Raw genomic sequence first — 13,224 nt, 5'->3', positions numbered from 1 at the left:
GGAGGTTGCCAAACGGCCATGAAATTTCTCTATCAAAGCACCTATTTAGTGAAATGCCAATATTTTTTCTCCCTGCCTTTATTTTCCACGTAAGCTTTTCAAGGAGGGAGCCGTACCTGTGTTTTGGCCATCTTGTTTTGTTCTATGTGTCTATAATCATATACATGACACTTGAACATGACCTCATAAGAGTTTTTCAGGCACTACATGAACATGATACAGAGTGCCCATCCCCCTCACCTGAACTGTGTCATCACTCTCTGTCCTGAAGGTACATTCTAAAAACCATTTGGCAAGTCTCCTTCCAGACTTTTATCTTGGCATTCACAAACAGGAGTACATGTACTCTTGCTATCTATCTGTCTGTCCATCTGTCCATCCATCCATCATCTATCTACTTGTCTACCTACTTAATCTTTAGTTTTACTCTGTGTCTTTCGACAACTTGCTTTCTCCTTTAATGTCATGTCTTGGAGACATTTTCATGTCAGTATGCACTGATCTACAGAATGTCACAGTGGCCCATTCGCCTGCTGATGGACCATCAGGTTTTTCACTGCCGTGAGTCAGGCAGTGAGGCCCACCGTCACTCATACATACTGAAGCACGCACGTTAAGTACTTCTTAGATACATGGAGAAAATCTCCAGTTAAGTTTCAAGCATACCAGTGACCCTTAGTCCCTCTGTCCTTTGCCTCTGTACTCGGAGCTCTCACAGAATTGCTTCAATGGCAGTGGAAATTCTTCCCCTTTGGAACTGTAGTTTTTGGTGGGCCTAGGTTTATTTTCCCTTTTATTTGATCTCTTCTATTTTTTGGAAATTCTGCAAGGTCCCTGGTTAGCCTTTGTTATTTTTCAGCACTGTTTATGAAGACACACACACACACACACACACACCCCACCTCTGACTTGTGGTGTGTGGTCTGGGATGACATAGACATGTGTGCTTAGCCTGCTATTTCTTTTAAGATTTTATTTATTTATTTGATAGAGAGACACAGTGAGAGAGGGAACACAAGCAGGGGCAGAGGGAGAGGGAGAGGGTGAAGCAGACTCCCTGCAAAGCAGGGAGCCTGAAGTGGGGCTCGATCCCAGGACTCTGGGATCATGACGCAAACCGAAGGCAGACACTTAATGACTGAGCCACCCACGCGCCCCTTCGCCTGTTATTTTGAGCCAGCTTATGACAACTACCTTATTTTCCCATGCCCAGTACTTGACACCTGCTGTGCTTGGACAAAGTCCGTGTTGAGAGAACCAATGGATTTTTGCTTGAGGCAGGTACCAACTCTTGATCAAGGACAAATGTCTCCTCACAGGGACTAGTTTGGCACTGATTTCTGTGTTGGTGGATTACCCTTCCGTTAGCCCCTCACAACTGTAAGTTATCGTCAAGCTAGCCACCTATATGTGAGTCAAAGTGGGATTCGTTTTAGGGAAAGCATGTGCATCTTTAATTTCCATGTAAATTTAGCATAAAAGGCAATGTCACATTGTTCATAAAGGCCTTGAAACCTCCTACCGGACAGCAACAAGTAATTTAATGGGACTCAGTTTGATGACTTGTGACATTGTGTCCCATAAAAGATGGTTGACATAACATGTCATGCACTAGGCTGCTTTGAAACCTTCCTCTAGAGAGTGGATCCCACTGAAATTTAAAGAGATATGTGACCATGAGTGGGGCAGCATCAAAGAATGCTTAAAAACAAGTTCGTGCCCAGAACACTTGGCTTAGACTTGCCAAGTTCCACTTGAGATTCACGGAAACACTCTAGCAACCTGGATTCTATTTACTGAACCCAAACAGGCCCTTCTGTGCAGCCCCGCTCTTGTGTGCGCTCCTGCTGACAGGTGCTGCAGATGTGAGGCCTGCTGGGCCTTCCTCAGCAGCCATCTGTCAACGAGGCCCTCACTCCTCCAGGCAACAGGCGTGTTGATAAGAATATACACTTTCTGCAGTTGACAGACTTTGCTATTCAAAACACTGTAAAAAAAAATGGCTATAGGAATTTAATTAGCAACTTCCATTAAGAGATTAGATGAGAAGAACAAAGAAAAACCAAAGGAAAGGCTTCTTAATAAAACCGGAGAAGCTGCGGAATATTCATAGCCTAACAAAGGAAATGGAGGATCTGTTGGGTGAATTGTTAGAGGTGACAGATAGGTTCTGGTGTTTTCTCACGGCCTGGCTGGTCTGTGACTAATGAGGTGTGGTGTGAAGGGCAGAAAACCTCATATGGGCTCCTGTAGGTAACAGGTGTGTGTGGGGGAGCAACAGCTCTGAGATGCGATAGAACTTGTGTAGTTTCACGTGTCGTCACTGTGTGGCCCCTGGGGTCTGGGGCTAGTTGACTTAGCACTGGCTTTCAGGGGCTGACCCTAAAATGGGGTTGACTAATTTGTTCTTGGCCACCGGCTGCCTCCACGGGTTGGTCACCCAGCTCACGGCTCTGTGCTGGGTCAACGGAGGGGGAGAGAGTATAAATGGACCAGAACAAATCCATTGCTTCTACGAAGAAAATAGACTCCTACAAGGCATTCTTTCAGCAGTATCATTGTTGTTGTGTGTGTGTCTGAGTGTGTGTGTTGGTGGGGAGGCGGGGATGTGCAACGCTCCTATAACATCAGGGGAGCCGCCGAGCTTATTTTGTTAATACCTATTAACAGACAGAACAAACAGTTGGCTCAGAACCTCGTGGCGAAGAACCAAGCACAAACTCCTACGAACCCTTAATGCCGAGACTCTTCCTAAAAAAAAAAAAAAAAACAAAAAAACCACGTAGTAGAGGAAGCCGGTGAAGAAGTTTCACGTAGCATTGTGTCCTGGAATGCGGGTTTTGGCCTAAAATGCTACCAGCTATTCCTGTCGGAATCACCTGTTTCCCTCCCTGTGCCCCTGAGATGGAAGAGTGGTTTCCGTGTTATAAGGTATTTTCTGATTTTGAGCTGGTTCAGAAGGCCGACAGACAGATTCAGATGGGATGCCCCACACCACAATAGATAGTATCAATGAAAACAATGAGCCCTATTATTCTTATTTATTAATTGGCAAAACTCTGATGGAGTAAGATTAATTTCGCACTTTCCAGTGGAAGTCCTGAGAGCCACAAGAAATCTGAAAAAAATAAAAATTTATATAAACTTGGGTTGGCACCCAAACTGACCCATCCTATAGGTTTGCCGAATGCATGTGCATTGCACGCACATACATGCACACACACATGCACACCCACACACATGTGCACTCACACACACAGATATGTATAGTAAAGCTGAAATTCTTATGAGACGACTATTTTAGCTCTAAAGTCAAAATTAGGTAAAAAATACTGTAATTAGTAACTGAGTCATAACCTACATACTGTGAACACCAGATGCCCCTGTAATGGGTTCTAGTTACCAAAAGGTTAATTAATTTTTTTTGTATTTCCAACAAAAATAAGGCTAATTCAAGGTAATGAGATAGATGGGAGGATTGGGTGCAGGGGGTGGAGACTAGAAACTTAACTGAGGTCTTGGCAAACAAGTCAGATGAAATTACCATTGTTGTGTTTTGTCCTTGTGAACTTGAGGCCATTTTGTGTACCTGTTAGCATAAAAGGAATTAAACTAGAGAATGTGTGCTTGCATGGTTGCCGGATGTAGCCCACCTTCTCTATGTGGGTCGTAAGTTCTGTGCCCAAGCTTCTGGTAGGTTGACAGGATGATGGCCCCGACGCCTCCTGGGGGTTTCTGGTGCCACTGCTCCTTCTTGCTGGCCTCCCCAGGAGCCCTTTCTTTATCTACTCTGAGTGAAGGTCCCTTATGACTTGTGGCTTAGGGTCATACAGCCTCTGTAATCAACATGGAGAATTGATTACCTGTGTTTCCACAGAAAGAACAGGCTAGAAAGGGCCATTGGCAATAAACATTATTTCCTACAATTCTTGGTAACAAGAAACTTCCTCCATTCCCACTCTGGTTTTCTCTCCTCAGTTGTACCATTATAAAAGACTACCGAACTTACTTCTCTGTGGATCTGCTTCTCTAGGCCTAGCCTCAGAATTGAACAAATGTCCATCTTTCTTTCAAGTAGCTGGGAAACAAAGGGCTTTCTTGATCCCTTCTGCTCCCCCCGACATTTCTCGACCAGCCCGGTCTACCCCCTTGCGTTCCTGCTGTCATGCTGTGAAGCTCTTCCTGCTTCAGCTTTGGACAAGAGTGCGTTCATTCCTCAAATATCTCTTGAGCACGTCCCACATGTCAAGCTGGTCTAGGCACTGGAGACACAGCAGGAGAAAGCAACAACAACAACAAAAGAAACCGAGAGAGAAAAGACACACATACCTTCCCTCATGGAGCTTCCTTTAGAGTGGAGAGAGACAGACGATAAATTAGCAAAGAGTGGTGGTGATTGCTGTGGAGTTTCCATTAACCGAGAGAAGACAGACTGGGAATTTCTTTTGGCTGTGATAGCCTCTGTGGAGAGAGGGGTTCCCACAGGGGCGTCACTCACTGAGTAGGCATTAGAGGGCAGGATAGGGGCCATCCATGGCCTGTGTGCTTCGGGGGTCCGGTGAGAAGAATGCGTATCAGACATATCCAATAGCTCCCTTGTAAGGGCCCCTGGGATTATGTTTCACCAATGAAGAGAAGCTCACACAGTAAAGAATTAACCTATATGGTCATCTCAAGAAGCAGAGGGCTTATGGAAATTAAACACGTCCTCAAATCTCTCTCTCCCTTTCTATTTAAGAAACATGGAATAGGGGTGCCTGGGTGGCTCAGTCAGTTAAACATTGGACTTTGGCTTAGGACATGATCTCAGGGACCTGGGACTGAGCCTGCTTCTGGCTCTGCAGTTAGTGGTGGGTCTGCTTGTCCCTCACCTTCTCCCTCTGCTCCTCCCCCTCATATAAATAAATAAAATCTTAAAAAAAAAAAGAAAAGCATGGGACAGAACATCTTGGAGTGAGGAAGCATCCTTTGGCTCTTGATCTTGAGAAGTCAGAGGTGGGCAAAGCTATTAGGGGATGGAGAGAGCTATCTGATCTTCAGGGAACAGTCAGGCAGCTTTCCCCAAGATTATCCTTATAGAAACAACACTGTCCCTCCATCCTGCAGTATCTTTTTTAAACTCATATTTAAATAGCTATACTTAAGTGATAAGGCACTAGCCTTTCACCTCCAGGATCCTAACTGGATTCAAACTCTAGTCTTGTGGGAAATGAGTTTGGTCCTTTAAGCTGAGCCCAGTGGACAAAAGTCGTTATCTCCAAGCTTCAAGCATCGTCCAGCCCATCATGGCAGGCCTGGAAGTCTGCTCTTGGGGAAAGAAAGCGAAGGAGTGGGGGCATCAAAAGTCAATTACTGAAGTAGTTACATCAATCCTGAATTCAAATTCCCACCATTTAAGTTACAGTCCCTTTCTGTCCGACTACAAAACTGCTTTCCAGCCCCACGCTTTCTAGCATCATCCCAAAAGGCGGAGGAAGTCACTTAGAGCAGTTAAGCCTCCAAAAATGAGGTCAAAGCTGCAAAGAGGCATCAGCTTCAGCACCTTAATACATTTAAATTTTCTTTGAAGAGTTTCCTTATCTACCTCCAAAGAATACAACTCATGTTTTTGCCCTATCTATGTTGCAAGTGACAACCCTGACTTTTATCTCCCATACGCGCGAAGCCGTCTAAACATGTCAGGGAAACATCAAGTGCGAAGATTGTGTGTTCTCCAGCAAACTCAGTAAGTTTAGAATAACACAACCAGTGTTGTCCCCCAAACACTCCAAACACAAAAATAGAACAGAGCCAAGAAAAGGCTACGGGAGACCGCATCTCCAGCCTGCTTTGCTTGAGCCTCAGAAAGGGATAATTGAGGGCGAGGAGCTTTGAGGACTCAGCCTGTGGATAAGAAATGTGCTATTGAGGGATCCTCCGACGGTTTTGAATAGTTTGCTTTCCAGGTATTCAGAGTCAGGCTTGCTTTCCCACCACTGGGCTGCTCCCAGCCCTCCGCTCTCTTCCCCTCCCGTTCCATTTATCAAGTTAGCATTTTGCTCACAATAAAATGGATGACAGTTTCATTACAGAACGGCATCACTTGTCAAACTTTGAATTACTGATCGTAAAAATATCTGTTATGCTTTGAAGGATTGTTGGAGGACTTCCATATATATATATGTATGTGTATATATATATATATATATATATATATATATATATTTATTTATCAGTAGGACTGTTTGGAGCAACGTGCACAAGGAGAGAGCTGGGGAGGAGGGAGAAGAAATCAAACCCAGCCCGGGAGCCCAGGGTTGGCTCTATCCCCCCCATACAAACAAGCTTCTATCACAGCTCTAGACAGCAGAAATAAAAGGGAGCTTTTTGGCTCACAGCTATAAAAAAAATTATCATAGTGATGAAGTTCCTCAGCCATCAACAGAACTGTGATAACGCTGTTTGATGATGATTTTCCCATGAATGTTAAACAGCCACCACTGCAGAGGGAAAGGAGCTTATCTGCACCTAATACTGATCTCTAATTCCTGCCCTTCTTGAACCAACCATTTTCTAACAGCATTAACTGGCAAATTTACATCCCATCTTAATGCTGCTAAAGAGGACAGGAGATGAAGAGTAAATGACAGCAGTGTAATGAGGGTGGCTTTTTTCTCCTTTCTCTTTAATGGCTGAAGATTTACACAATTGTCTGTAAGCTTATATAGAGAGCTTACCTGAACCTTTTCCCAGCATGGATTCAACTTACAGGAGCTTTTGTTAACTAAACACACAGAAATATTTTTAAGGAGGTTTAATAGTGTGACTTCAAAAGAAAGCCCAAGGAGGGAAAATGGAGGGAAAAAACATTTAAATGTCATAAATAATATAAATATCTTCAAGGGCTGAGGATTTCCGAACAAACAAGGTGGGAAAAATAATGTTCTCTTGGGTTACCACATGGCTAAGAAAGATTTTGAATATTAAGGAGTAATTAATTAGAACAAGGATTTAGAGAGAGTGATGTTCCACATGCCACCAGGACCAGGGATTTCTCTGATCATATAACATCCATCAAAATATTACCTGTTCACTAACAGGGTGTGAAGAGATAGCAGGTAATTTCAATGGTAAATCTGAATGTAGGGAGCTACAATAGCTAGATGTGGGAAAATCCCATTTGTGCATCCAGATGATAAAAGTAAAGCAAATAAAAATCACATGGGCGAGCCATTTAACATCACAGGCTAGAAACCTTGAAGTTGTCTTTGACTCTCCCCCTCCTTTCATCCTCTTTATCCACTCCATTACCAATCCTGCTTTTCCTCCCTTTGAAATGTTTTTTGAATTTACTCACTTTTCTCTCTCTCACTCTAACCCATGTCTCGAGCCCCTCTCATGTTAAATATGGCGGATTCCTCTTATTTTCCCTGCTTCAAGCCTGTGTGGGTCCTTTCACCGTATCTTTAAAATAATACTTGGGTATTTTTCAGCATGTAATCTGACTTTGTAAAAAAAAAAAGCCAACTATTAGGGCCCTCTGTCCCCCACTGCTTGCGGCAATGGTTCTTAAAGGGTGGTCCACAATAAGAAATACTTAGGGTTAGATTTGGTGAAAGATGTGTAAGACCCAGGCACTGAAAACTACAAAACATTTTGAAGGGAAATTAAACAGCTTAAATAAATGGACAGATGTGCCATATTAAAAAGTTAGAATAGAGGTTGACAAACTTTTTCTATAAAGGGCCAGACAGTAAATATTGGTGGCTTTCCAGGGCACATAGGTCACTGTGGACTATTCCTTTTTTTCTTTTTAATTTAACATATAATGTATTATTTATTTCAGGGGTACAGGTCTGTGATTCAACAGTCTTACACAATTCACAGCACTTACCATAGCACATACCCTCCCTAATGTCCATAACCCAGCCACCCCATCCCTCCCACCCCCCCTCCACTCCAGCAACCCTCAGTTTATTTCCTGAGCCCAAGAGTCTCTTAAGGTTTATCTCCCTCTCTGGTTTCATCTTGTTTCTTTTTTCCCTCCCTTCCCCTATGATCCTCTGTCTTGTTTCTCAAATTCCTCAAATCAGTGAGATCATATGATAATTGTACCTCTCTGATTGACTTATTTTACTTAGCATAATACCCTCTAGTTCCATCCACATTGTTGCAAATGGCAAGATTTTGGGGTTTTTTTGATGGCTGCATAATATTCCAGTGTGTGTGTGTGTGTGTGTGTGTGTGTGTGTGTGTACACACACATACACCCCACATCTTCTTTATTTATTCATCTGTTGATGGACATCTGGGCTCTTTCCATAGTTTGGCTATTGTGGACATTGCTGCTATAAACACTGGGGTGCACGTGCCCCTTTGGATCACTACATTTGTATCTTTGGAGTAAATACCCAGTAGTGCAATTGTGGGTCATAGGGAGAGTTTTTTTTTCTTTTTTTAAAACGACCCTTCCAAAATGTAATAACCATTCTTAGCTTGAGGGCATACAAGAATAGGCTAGATTTGGTCTGCAGACCATAGCGTGTTCATGCCTAGGTTGAAAGAGTTAATGTTATTATAATGGCAAACCTCCCCAAATTGATCTACAGATTTTATGAAGTCCCAAGCAAATCCTAATGGGTTTTAAAAAGAAATTATTATGTTTATTTTTAGCTTTGTACGAAAAATCAAAGGCCCTAAGTTAGCTAAAACAATTTAGATATAGAAGACCGGAAGTGGAGGACTCCTACCTGATTTTGTGACTTATCACGAAGCTAAAATCATGAAGACAATGAGGCACTATGTAAAAATAGATCAAGGAACAGACTAAAGAATCTGGAACTAGTTCCACAGTTACATGGTCAATCGATTTTCATAAAAAATACCAAGGTAATTCATTAGAGAAAACATTCTCTTCAACAAATAGTGCAGGAATAAGTGGATATCTGCATAAAAACAAAACAAAACCTAACCATTTTCTCACACCATACACAAAACTTAAAACAGGTCATGGCGCGAAATGTAGGATATGAAATGATTAAACTTCTGGAAAAAATATATAAGAAAATCCTTGTGAATGTTGGGTTAGGCCAAGATTTCTTAAAGTGGACAAAAAAACCAGATATTAAACTGGATCCCAAAAACAAATACAAAATTACAGATTTCTGCTCTTTGGAAGATGTAATTAAGAAACCTAAAAGTAAATTCACAAACTGGGAAAAATATGTTTACAATATATACATCCAAAAAAATCCTTTGTATCCAGAATATCTAAAAAAACCTCTAAGAACTCAACAATAAAATACCCAATTTAAAAATGAACAAAAGAATGGGATAGAAACTTCACACAAAAAAAGAGAGTCAATAAGCATATGTGAACATGTTCAACATCACTAGTCATACAAGAAATGCAAACTAAAAGCCATAATGAGAAACCACTACAGATCTACCAGCATGGGTAAAGTAATGAAGATTGCCCATGCCAGACCTTGGTAAGGATGTGGAGCAACTGGAACTCTCATGTAATTGGGGTTGGAATGCTAAATGGTGCAGCTACTTTGAAAAAAGAATGTCAGTGCCTTATAAAATTAGACATATATTTATGATGATATGATCCAGCAGTTCCTCCCACAGATATTTACCTAAGAGAAATAAAAATACACATCTGCCTAAAAATGTATATGTGAGTGTTCATAGCAGTGTTACTGTGTATAGCCCTAAACTGGAAGCAGCCCAAATATTTAACAGTTGGTGAATATATAAATAAATTGTTGTATATCCATACAATAGAATATTACTGGGCAACAAAAAGGAAAAATGTAGTAATACACACAACATGAATAAATCTCAAAAATATTATGGTAAATGAAAGAAGGCAAAGATAAAAGGCTATGAATGATCCCATTTATGTGAAATTCTAGAAATGACAAACTGTAGGGACAGAAGGCAGATCACTGGTTGCATGAAGCTAGGAAGAAGGGGAGGGAAGTGCAAAGGGGCATGCAGGAATTTCTTAGGGTGAGGTTTTCTGTATTTTGATACTAGTACTAAATCTCATCATGTTGGACATGTAAATCAGATTAATTTTTCTGGTTATAAGTGTCTAGACCAAGAAGAGGTAAAGAAACTATAAATTTTCAAGTTTTAGGGTGGTATCAGAGATTATCCACAATTATCTGAAAAGGCTATTAAGATACTCCTCCCTTGGGATGCCTGGCCCAGTGGGGAGAGCATGTACTCTTGATCTTGGGGTCATGAGTTCGAGCCCCATGTTGGGTGTGGAGATTACTTAAAAATAAATAAACTTAAAAAAATTACTCTTCCCTTTCCCAACCACATGTACAGATATGTGGAGTAGACTTACTTCACAGGCTTCAACAAAAACAACATAACAAGGAAGATCATATGCAGAAGCAGACATGAGAATCCAGCTGCCTTCTATTCTACTGATAGGCATGAAAGAAATTTGTAAACATGTAAAATAATGTCACCCTTCTCATTAGATCTTTTTTTATTTTGGAAAATACAGATGTTCTTCATAAAAGTTATTTATTTTGTGGGTAATGGGTTTATTATTGTCATTTAATATTTTAATATTAAACATTTTAATGTTTAAAACATTTCTCAGTTTTAATTTCTATATGTTATATGTCAATAAATATAACCCAATAACAAAAGCTCTTTGGGTTTTTTTTTTTTTAAAGATTTTATTTATTTATTTGACAGAGAGATCACAAGTAGATGGAGAGGCAGGCAGAGAGAGAGAGAGAGAGGGAAGCAGGCTCCCCGCTGAGCAGAAAGCCCGATGTGGGACTCGATCCCAGGACCCTGAGATCATGACCTGAGCCGAAGGCAGCCGCTTAACCCACTGAGCCACCCAGGCGCCCCTCTTTGGGGTTTTCAATCGCCAAGTTATAAAGGGATCCTGAATCCAAAGACCGTAAGAACTACAAACTAGAACTTAAAGTTCTGCATAACTTGTATGGCTTTGTTCTCAAAATTCTCAACTAGAATCTTTTCTCCTGCTGGGCTAGTGTGTCTCTAGTCCCAATTTCCAGACCAGGTTCATGATGAGCTTGCGTCAGTCTCTCCCTAATCCTACCAGCTTCATGACTTTGCAACATTTTTACCCTGCAGCTCACAGTTTCCTTATCTGCAAAATGAGGATCATAATATAATCAACTTCATAGGGTTGGTAGGGATTTTAAGTGAGTTTATGCAAAGCATTTAGAGTAGTACCTGCCCATAGCAGACACGTGATCGACATGATATTGTAATGGTCATTGCACTTGTTACCTTCCCATCTCCCCTCCATCTTTGTAAATGCCACTTCTCAGTGTTCTCCATATCCTCCTCTCCCATCTCCAAACTCGGACATCCATAATTAATGAGTGCCACTTGGTTAGCTCTCTTTTTCTAGTTGTTTGAGCCATTTCATTTTATCTCCCAAACTGTATCTAAAGCTCCTTTAAACCAAACTCCCTCTAGGGCACATTTTACTTAGCATAGAACTGGGCAAGGAAAAGACACTTAAGAAACACTGATTGAGTTAGAGGCTTCCCATTCTGTAGTATGGGAGCAATATTAGCCTCTTTTTTATCTGCTTCATAGCCACGTTGTGGTAATATATATGAAGAGATTAAATTTCATTGAAACAAAAAGAAAATCCATGTGCCAAACCAGGCCCCTTTTTGGAGTCCTGGTGTGTCTTAGGGCCATGATAAGGAATTTTTCCAGAAACAAATTATTGTTAAGTGGATGCTCCTACTTATATGTTCCCTTAGTATTCTGAATTCCTTTGGCATATTGAATTTTTCATACCTAACAATGTGTCTTATCCAACAAACATGTGGGGGAAATATCAGAATTTTGGCTTTATAGGGTACATGAAGATGACACTTTCTCTTGACCTTGTTAAATAGGTTCTCACTAAAGATTTGCATTGTCAAGTTTTTGCCCATGATATTCTCAGGAGGGAAAGGATTAATCCATTAAAATCCTAAATGAACAAGACCTCACTGGCACTTCTGAGAACATGTTTTGCAGCATTATTAGAACTACTTTTATCTCTACAGAGTTTTTTTGGATATCGTGGTCATCCATTTTAGGTAACATTCTAACTTTTCTCAATGTTGAGCTAAGTAATCTTAAGTAAAATAATTTCCAGAGGTTGTGCATACACCAAAAACACAATGCTGTAAGGTGTTATACTAAACTGATCATAGTGAACCTATACACAACAGAGGAGGAATATAAATTCATTTAATAAACACTTATTGAACATCAACTGTATACCCAGCTCCTGGGATGTATGGGGTTCAATTCTAGTAGCAGGAGACAGAGAAGAAATGAAAGCTAAATAATCGTAGATACCGATCAATGCAATGACAGGCATAAAAAAAGGAGAATGACAGGATAGAGGAAGACTGGGGACTGGGATGTTATTTTGATACAATGAACAGAAATTGCAGCTAGTTATCTCTGGGATTCAAAATATGCATCTAGTGGGAATGTTAATGGGGGTTACCTTTTTATTATCTTTTTTGTACTTTTTTGTATTGTCCTATTTATTTTACTTGATATGTACTACTTTCATAATCAAAGAAATGTTACATAAATAAAACTTTACTCTGATAGCAATCAAATTCAGATCATGTTGACCCTGTGAATAAAGATAGCATAGAGATCTAGGGGCACCTGGGTGGCTCAGGGGGTTAGGCCTTTGCCTTCAGCTCAGGTCATGATCTCAGGGTCCTGGGATCAAGCCCTGCATTGGGCTCTCTGCTCAGCGGGGAGCCTGCCTCCCCCCCCCCCTCTGCCTGCTTGTGATCTCTGTCTGTTGAATAAATAAGTAAAATCTTAAAAAAAAAAGATAGCATAGAGATCTAAAATTTTAAAGAGAAAACTGTTTTTTAATATTTATTATTCATCTGCTTATTAAATAAGGTATTTGTAAAGCCCCTAGAAAAGTGCTTAGCTTAGCACCTAGTTACTGCTAATAAAATCAATAATAACATTTAATAATAATAATGATAAATTGACATGTTGACATGATCTCTCTTTCAGTTTAACAGACAACTTTGGAGAACGCTAGCATGTGCAATCCATTTTCCAAGTGTGGTGGAAGATAAATTAATGAGAATGACCTGGTATGAAATTCAAATGTAAGTGAATGTCCTGTATCTGTTTTTTCTCTGGGTCTCTGTCTGAGAGATGTAGCAGTTCTGCCTTCAAGAAATTTGCTAG

The sequence above is a fragment of the Lutra lutra genome, chromosome 14 (genome assembly GCF_902655055.1).
Source record: "Lutra lutra chromosome 14, mLutLut1.2, whole genome shotgun sequence".
In the NCBI taxonomy this organism is placed as follows: Eukaryota; Metazoa; Chordata; class Mammalia; order Carnivora; family Mustelidae; genus Lutra; species Lutra lutra.
Note: the sequence above shows the minus strand (reverse complement) of the source record.